This window comes from Ursus maritimus, unplaced genomic scaffold (assembly GCF_017311325.1).
Source record: "Ursus maritimus isolate PB19 unplaced genomic scaffold, ASM1731132v1 scaffold_5, whole genome shotgun sequence".
In the NCBI taxonomy this organism is placed as follows: Eukaryota; Metazoa; Chordata; class Mammalia; order Carnivora; family Ursidae; genus Ursus; species Ursus maritimus.
The window spans coordinates 78,131,124-78,139,567 of NW_024426663.1; the positions used below are offsets into that span (position 1 = coordinate 78,131,124).

The following is an 8,444-nucleotide window of genomic DNA, read 5'->3' on the forward strand; positions in this document are numbered from 1 at the left end:
AAACGTGGGCAGGTGGGGGGGACGGGGCAGAGGAGGAACGCCAGGGAAGGCTTGAAGAAAGGATGTCTGAGCTGAGATGTGAAACACCAGGGGGAAGGAATCCGATCAGGAAAAGCACAGGGGGTGGGAGGGGGGCTTCTGGACAAAGGAAATCTAATAAATCGGTGTGAAGTCCAGGACTATGAAGGAAATTATTCGATATCGCTAGGACGAGCACACATTTGATCGTGCAAAACAGAACGTTCTGAGTCAGAGGGCCCTATCAGTAATTACACGGGACAGTGAGTGCAAACAGGCGCGCTGGGACAGGTGGTCACTCTACACATAAGCAAATCTTGAACTTTGGGAAGAGGCAGATGCTGAGCCTGAGGGGGGATGGTGGAGGCTAGGAGAATGGGAGACCTTGGATTTTATATCCTGAGGCTAAAAAAAAATTATAGAAACATAAAAATTTAAGGGGGAATTTAAAAATACACAACAGAATATAAGTTAATGAACCTCTATGTATCCATCATCTAGCTTCAATGATCAATATCTTACTGATATTTTCCATCTGTCCCCTCCTCTTTACTGTGCTAGAGGATTTCAAAGCATATGACAAGCATGGTATCATTTCACCCATAAAGTTGTCACTATGTCTTACAGATAGGGGCTTTTGTTTGCTGCCACAGTCTCATCTAACAAAATTAACAATAATTAATCAACATTCTCAAACACTCAGACAATATTATAATTTCCCCAGTTCTCTCCAGAGTTTTTTTTTTAATTATTTATTTGAGAGAGAGAGAGAAAATCCTCAAGCAGAGCCCCCACTAAGCATGGAGCCCAGGCCCTGAGGGGCTTGATCCCAGGACCCTGAGATCACGACCTGAGCTGAAATCAAGAGTGGGCCAATCAACCGACTGAGCCACCCAGGCGCCCCCAGAACGTCTTTTTTATATAGTTGGCTTGTTTGACTCAGGATACAAAGTCCAAACACTGCATTTGGTAGCTGTTCCCCTCGTTTCTCTTAATCTGTGAGAGTCCCCTCTGCCATATATGTATCTTTAACCTGTGGAAATAGAACGGACTTGAACTGTATATATTGAAAGTGCACAATCTGATATTTTGACGTGGCCCATGAAACCATCTCTACCACCAAGATAGCATATCTATTATTCCCCAATCCTTGTGTCTCTTCCTGCCCTCCTTCCGCTCATCTCCTACTTTCTGCTACTATACTTTGTATTTTTCAGTTTTACACAAATACGATACACTATGTACTATTTTGTACATGATTTCTTTCGCTCAGCATAATCATTTTAAGATTAATCCATGTTGCTGCATGTATCAACAGTCAGTCCATTGCTTTCTTACACCGTGTAGTATCCCACTGTATGGATATACCAACATTTACTTATCTTTTCACCTGTTGATGGAACTTTTGTATTGTTTCCCTGCTTTTGGCCGCAATGAATAAAGCTGAAAACCACCTTACTGACTTGTGCAAGTCTTTGTAAGGACGTGTGCTTTCTCTTCTCTTCCAGTAAATACTTACGAAGTACGAAGACCGGCAATAGGGTGGTGTGTTGGACTTCGTAAGAGATTGCCGAAGTGTTTTCCAATGTGAGCGGGCCATTTTTATGTTTCCACAAGCTGCGTATGACAATCCCAGTTCCTCCTCATCCTCACCAACACTTGGGTGATCAGTCTTCTTCATCTGATTGTAATCACTCTAAGAGGGGTGCAGTGGTATCTCACTGTGGTTTAAATTTGCATTTCCGGGGCACCTGGGTGGCACAGCGGTTAAAGCGTCTGCCTTCGGCTCAGGGCGTGATCCCGGCGTTATGGGATCGAGCCCCACATCGGGCTCCTCCGCTGGGAGCCTGCTTCTTCCTCTCCCACTCCCCCTGCTTGTGTTCCCTCTCTCCCTGGCTGTCTCTCTCTCTGTCGAATAAATAAATAAAAATCTTTAAAAAAAAAAAATAAATTTGCATTTCCCTAATGACGAATGATGGTGAGCATCTTTTCGTGTACTTGTTTGCCATCTGCACATCTCTGAAGTGTCTGTCTGCATCTTTTGTCCATTTTTCTATGGAGCTGTGTGTTTTCTTATCATTGACTTGACAGTATATTTATTACATAGTCTTTTTTTTTTTAAAGATTTATTTATTTATTTCGGGGGAGATGGACAGAGGGAAAGGGAGAGAGAGAATCTCAGGCAGACTCCCCGCTGAGTGAGGAGCCTGACGTGGGGATCTATCTCATGACCCCGAGATCACGACCTGAGCTGAAATCAAGAGTCGGAGGCTCAACCAGACTGAACCACACAGGTGCCCCAGGGTTACGTATTCTGGATACAATTCTTTTTGCATACATTTTCTCTCACTTGGTGGCATAAGTTTTTAATTTTGATGGTTAACTTACCAATTTTTCACTTGTGGGCTGTATTCTGGTACCATATCTAAGTAATTTTTGCCTATCCCAAGGTTACAAGACTTTCCCCTCTTTCCTAGAAGTTTTATTGTTTCAGGTTTTGTATGTAGGCCTCTGATCCATATTGAGTTAATTTTGTATATGGTGTGAGGTACTGGTTGCAGGTTTGTTTCTGGGGTATGATACACAACTGTTCCAGCACCGTTTGTTGAAAAGGCTGCTCTTTCTCCACTGGACTGCCTTTGTACATTTGGTGAGAACTACTTGCCCATAAATGTGTGGGTCTGCGTCTGAACGCCATTTTGTATTACATATCTGCCTATCACTAAGCAAATATCACACTGTCATTAATTTCTTGTAGTGCTTTGTGAAAACAAATTTGAAATCAGATAGTGTTACACCTCCAACTTCCCCCCCTTCTTTTCCAACCTCCTTTAGCTGTTCTTGATCCAGTGTGTTCCCGTAAGAATTTTAGATTAAGCTTGTCAATTTCTATAAAAAAAGTTATCTCAGATATACATTAGGATTGATTGCACTGACTGCATAGATCAGTTTGAGAAGTGACATCTTAATAGTAATGAGTCTTTCCTTGAACACTGCGTATCTCTCCATCTATTTAGTTCTTATTTAATTTCTCTCTGCAGTATTTTTATAGTTTTTACTGTACAGGTCTCACACGTCTTTTGTCAGATCTCTAACAATTTCCCGTTTATTCTATTTTCTGTTTGATGCTAATGGAAATGGTACTAAAAAAAATTCAACTCGCATTCATTGCTTGTATAGAAATAAAATAGATTTTTGTATATTGATATTATACCTTTCAACCTTGCTAAACCCATTTGTTACTTTCAGCAGCCTTTTTACAGACTCCAACAATTTTCTACACAGACACTAATGCCCTTTGTGAATGAAGAAAGCTTTATTTAGTCATTTCTTTCTTTTTAAAAAGAGAGCAAATGAGAGTTAGCAGGGGAGGGGCAGAGGGTGAGGGAGAGAGAGAATCTCAAGTAGGCTCTGTGCCCAGTGCAGAGCCGGAGCCGGATGTGGGGCTCGGTCTCACGACCCTGACACTGTGACCTGAGCTGAAATCAAGAGTGGGATTCTTAACCGACTAAGCCATCCTATTTATTCATTTCTGATATGGGTACCTTTTATTTATTTTCTTTATTCCTTGTTGTACTGGTTAGAACTGGTAGTACAATGTGGAAATAAAAGTCATCAGAGCACAAATCCTTCTATTGTTCCTGATCTTAAAAAGAAGTATCTAATCTTTCACCATTTAGTATGATGGTAGAGCTGCTAGTTTTCCACTGATGCCCCGTCAGTTTAAGGAAGTTACCTTTTATGCCTAGTTTGCAAAAAGTTTTAAAATCAGGAAGAGATGTTGGATTTTGGCAAGTGTTTTTTCCCCCATCTACTGAGACATATGGTTTCCCCCCCCCTTTTTTTTTGGTCCGTTAATATGGTAAATTACATTGATTAATTTCTTAGTGTTAAAACAGCTTTGCATTCCTGGGATCAATACTACCTGGTCATGATGAATTATCCTTCTTATACACTGTTGGGTATAATTTGTTAAAATTTTCTTTAGAATTTTTACATTTTTGTTCAAGAGGGCTTCACGTCTGTAGTTTCCTGTTTTGTAATGATTTTGTCTAGTTTTGGTATCAGGATGTTGCTGGCTTTATAGGATGAAATGAGAGGTATATTCCTGTCTTTTCAATTTTCTGGAGTTTGTATATTTCTTCCTTAAATATTTGATAGAACAGAAACCATCTGCCTGGAGTTTTCTTTCTTTTTTGTTTTTGGAAGGTTTTACACTACAAATGCAATTTTCCTGATAAATACAGGGCTGTTTATCTTTTCTTCTTTTTTTTTTTAAGTATTTTTTTAAAGATTTTTTAAAATTTATTTGACAGCAAGAGAGACAGTGAGAGAGGGAACACAAGCAGGGAGAGTGGGAGGGAGAAGCAGGCCTCCTGCTGAGCAGGGAGCCCAACGTGGGGCTTGATCCCAGGACCCTGGGATCATGACCTGAGCCGAAGGCAGACACTTAATGACTGAGCCACCCAGGCGCCCCTATCTTTTCTTCTTTTAAAAGATTTTATTTGAGAGAGAGAGAGAGAGCACGTGCAAGCAGGGGGAGGGGCAAAGGGAGAGGGAGAAGCAGGTTCCCTGCTAAGCAGGGAGCCCGATGTGGGGCTTGATCCAAGGACCCTGGGATCATGACCTGAGCCAAAGGCAGACGCTTAACCGACGGAGCCACCCAGGTGCCCCTGATTTCTGATTTAATTCCAAGTGGTCAGAGAACATATTCTGTCGGGCTCAAATCCCATTAAATCCACTGAGAGTTGTTTTATGGCTCGGAGTACACGTCAAAAGATTGGCTGTTCTTTCAGTGTCAATCAGGTCAAGTTAATTGATGATGTCTGTTTAAATCTTCTACATACGCGCTGATTTTCTGTCCACGTATTCTTTCCGTTGTTGAGCGAGCAGTACTGAAACCTCGGACCGTAGCGGCAGGGCTGTCTGCTGCTCTCTGCAGCACCCCCACCCCCCCGGGTCTGCACTTCACATTCGTTTGGAGCTTTCTTATTAGGAGCATCAATGTTTAGGTGCCAGGTCTTCTTACCAATCTACTCATCTCTGATTAAGAAGCGACACTCGACCGACTGAGCCCCCCCGGAAGTGCCCTGAGAACAAGAACCGGTCCACTTTCTGTCTTTATGACTCTGACCACGCTGAGCACCTCACGTTCGTGGAGCCACCCGATATTCGTCTTTCTGTGACTGTTCGTTTCACTCAGCATATGTCTTCAAGGCTCGTCAGTGCTGTAGCGTACTGCAGAGCTGACTTCCTTTTGAAGGCTAGTGATGCTCTCTCGTGGGCACACGCCACATTCTGCTCCTCCATTCACCTGTCGGCGGACACCTGGGCTGCTTCCACGTTCCAGCTGCTATGAATAGTGCTGCTGCCAACACGGGGGCACAGACACCTCTCTGAGACCCTGCTCTCGTCGCTTCGGGTATATCGAGAAGTAGAATGCTGGGTCATGTGATAATTCTACTTTTAATTCTTTTAGGAACCTCCATACTTCTTTCCATAGCAGTTGTACCGTTTTACATTCCCACCAACAGGGCACAAGACCTCGAATTTCTCTATATCCTTGCTAACGTTATTTATTTATTTTTTAGTTTTTAAAAAATTCCAGTTAGTTAGCATACAGTGTAATACTAGTATCAGGTGTACAATACAGTGATTTAACACTTCCATACAGCACCAGGGACCCGTCGCAACAAGTGCCCTCCTTAATCCCCATCCCGTTTCCCCCATCCCCTCATCTACCTTCCTCCGGTGACCATCAAGTGTGTTCCCTGTAGTTAAGAGTCTGTTTCTTGTTTTCTGTTTTTTAACAGTAACCATCCTAATGTGTATGAGGTGGTATCTCGCTGTAGTTTTGATTTTCATTTCCCTAATGATTAGTGATGTGGAGCACCTTTTCATGTGCTAACTGGCCATTCATATATCTTTGGAGAAACATCTCTTCATGTCCTTTGCCTGGGGTTTTTTCTTTTCTTTTTTCAAATATATATATGGGTTGTTTGCCTGTTAAGTTGTAGTTCTTTATATATTCTGGCTGTTAACCCCTTATCAGAGGCATGATCTGCAAATATTTTCTCCCATTCTATGGGTTGCCTTTTCATTCTCTTGATTATGTCCTTTGATGCACGGATGTTTTAAATTTTCATGTAGTCCAATTTACCTATTTTTTTTATTACTTGTGCTACTGTCGTCATATCCAAGAAATCACTGCCAAATCCAGTGTTATTAAGCTTTCTCCCTATGTATCGTTCTAAGAGTTACAGTTTTAGCTCTTATGTTGACATCTCTGGTCCATTTTACATTAATTTTTGTGTAAGGGTCCAATATCATTTTCTGTCATGTGGACAGTTTCCTCAGAACCATTTGTGGAAAAGACTGTCCTTTCCCCACCAAGTGGTCTTGGCACCCTTGTCGAACATCATTTGACCACACATACGAGGGTTTACTTCTGGATTCTCTATTGCACTGGTCTGTCTGTCTTTATGCCCCCACCACATTGTTCTGATTACTGGAGCTTTGCAGTAAGTTACTCAATCAGGGAATGTGAGACTTCCAACTTAGTTCTTCTTATTCAAGATTGGTTTGGCTGTGCAGCTCAGAGTCAAATCACCATTTCACGACACGGGGAAGAGGCAGGGAGAGCAGGGCTGCAGGAGTGAAGGTTGGGACGTATGATGTCTGAGGTCAAGCATTATGAGCACTGAGACCCAGCCACTGGAGACGGCAAACACAGGTCATGGCGGCCTTGACCAGAGTCGCTCCGTGGAAAGACAGAAAGAAAATCCTGAGAAGAGGGGCCTTTAACTGGGACAAGGCGGTGGGAGCGGAGTAATTTTTAAATCTTACTGAATTTCCTCATGAAAAGGCCCAGACCACCTTTAACAGAAGCAGGTGGAAGGGTCTCCCACAAACCCCAGACGACAAGTAGATGGGGTCAGACCACCAACTGTAGCTTTACTCTAAACAGCAGCTGTGCTGAGGCAGGAAACGGAAGAGAAAAGGGGTTCTGACAGTCCCAAGAGCCAGCATAAAATACCTCCCCACACCCCTAGGAGAGACTGCTCACTGAACAGAAGCCTCGGCAGGTGACTGAGATACAACCAGTGAGTGACCCGGGGACGTTTCTCAGGCCCCACTTTACAGATCAGCACACAAACACAAAATGAGGGACGGAAGATCAGCTAATCCGGGGCGGCCCACTCCCCTGAGGATCTGAAACACCCACCACAACCCCCAACAGGAAAGAGCCCTCCCTCCCTGAGGGAAACAAGACCAGGGACTGAGCAGGGCAGGAACCCGGGGGGTAAAGGAGAGAGAAGCTTCCGACACTAGGGGAGACTCTTAAAACTTTAAGCTCATCTCCTCTGTTTGCCATTTCTCAGGGATCCCTGACCCTTGTTGTCTGGTTTCTTGACAACATGATTTCATATATTTTTGCTGTTGTCTCTTCTTAACTGTTTCAGGCAGGAGAGTAAACCAAGTTCATTATCTGATGCTATTTTGGCCCCAAACAGAAGTCTCCACCATACTTTTTTAAAATGCCATTTTAAAACGACAAAACTGGGTTATTTGTCTAATAGGATGTCCCACATTCTAAATTTGGCTGCTTGTTTCCTCCTGGTGTCATTGTACTTGGTCCACTTCTTATGAAACAGCAGTTAGATGTAGGCTCACCTGCTTTGGCGAGAGCACGTCCTAGATGGTGCTGTGTACTTCCTAACGCACCCCAGCGTGAGGACGCACAGTTCGCCTTTCCCGCTCTCACGGACATCAAGCACGATTGCGTACACTCGGGCTTTGTCAGCTCCATCCGTCCATTGTAAAGCTCCCTATGTCCTTCAGCTGATTTTAGCATCCACTCACGATCACTGCCTAAGGCTGTCATTTCATTAACGGTTACAAAATGGGGATTTGCTAATTCTGTAATTCATTGATCAGCTGGAATTCTTTTATAAGGAACTTCCCCTCACCAACAAGTTGTTTACTATACAATAATACAATGCGTACAGAAGACACGAAATGAATCATTTTTGAGGGTCATTTTTTTTTTTTAAGTAGGCTCCACACCCTGTGTGGAGCCCAACGCGGGGCTTGAACTCACGACCCTGAGATCAAACGTGAGCTGAGATCAAGAGTCGGATGCTTAACCGATGGAGCCACCCAGGAGCCCCAAGACGCATCATTTATTAAACTTGGGTTTTCTGAAGAGCAGGTTGGTTCTTTGATATCGTCCAATTTCCTTGGTGCTCCCGTCTCACTTTCCAGTATGGAGAGTTCTGCTAAGAAGGCACCTGGGTCCTTCTGATATCACCTCAGTCATCTTTAATCGCTTCCTTGTTTCCTGGCACCTTTGGTAGATATTATAGATTCCGTCATCCCCGCCCCCCCAGAACTGTACCGTTCCTCATTCTTTTTTTTTTTTTTTT

General features: G+C 43.3%; 1 protein-coding gene across 1 annotated transcript in view; it reads right to left on the bottom strand.

Annotated features, from left to right (window-relative positions):
- The window catches only part of RNF130 (ring finger protein 130), a 132,277-nt gene that overhangs the window by 22,141 nt on the left and 101,692 nt on the right, over nucleotides 1-8,444 (bottom strand). The window lies entirely within an intron of this gene.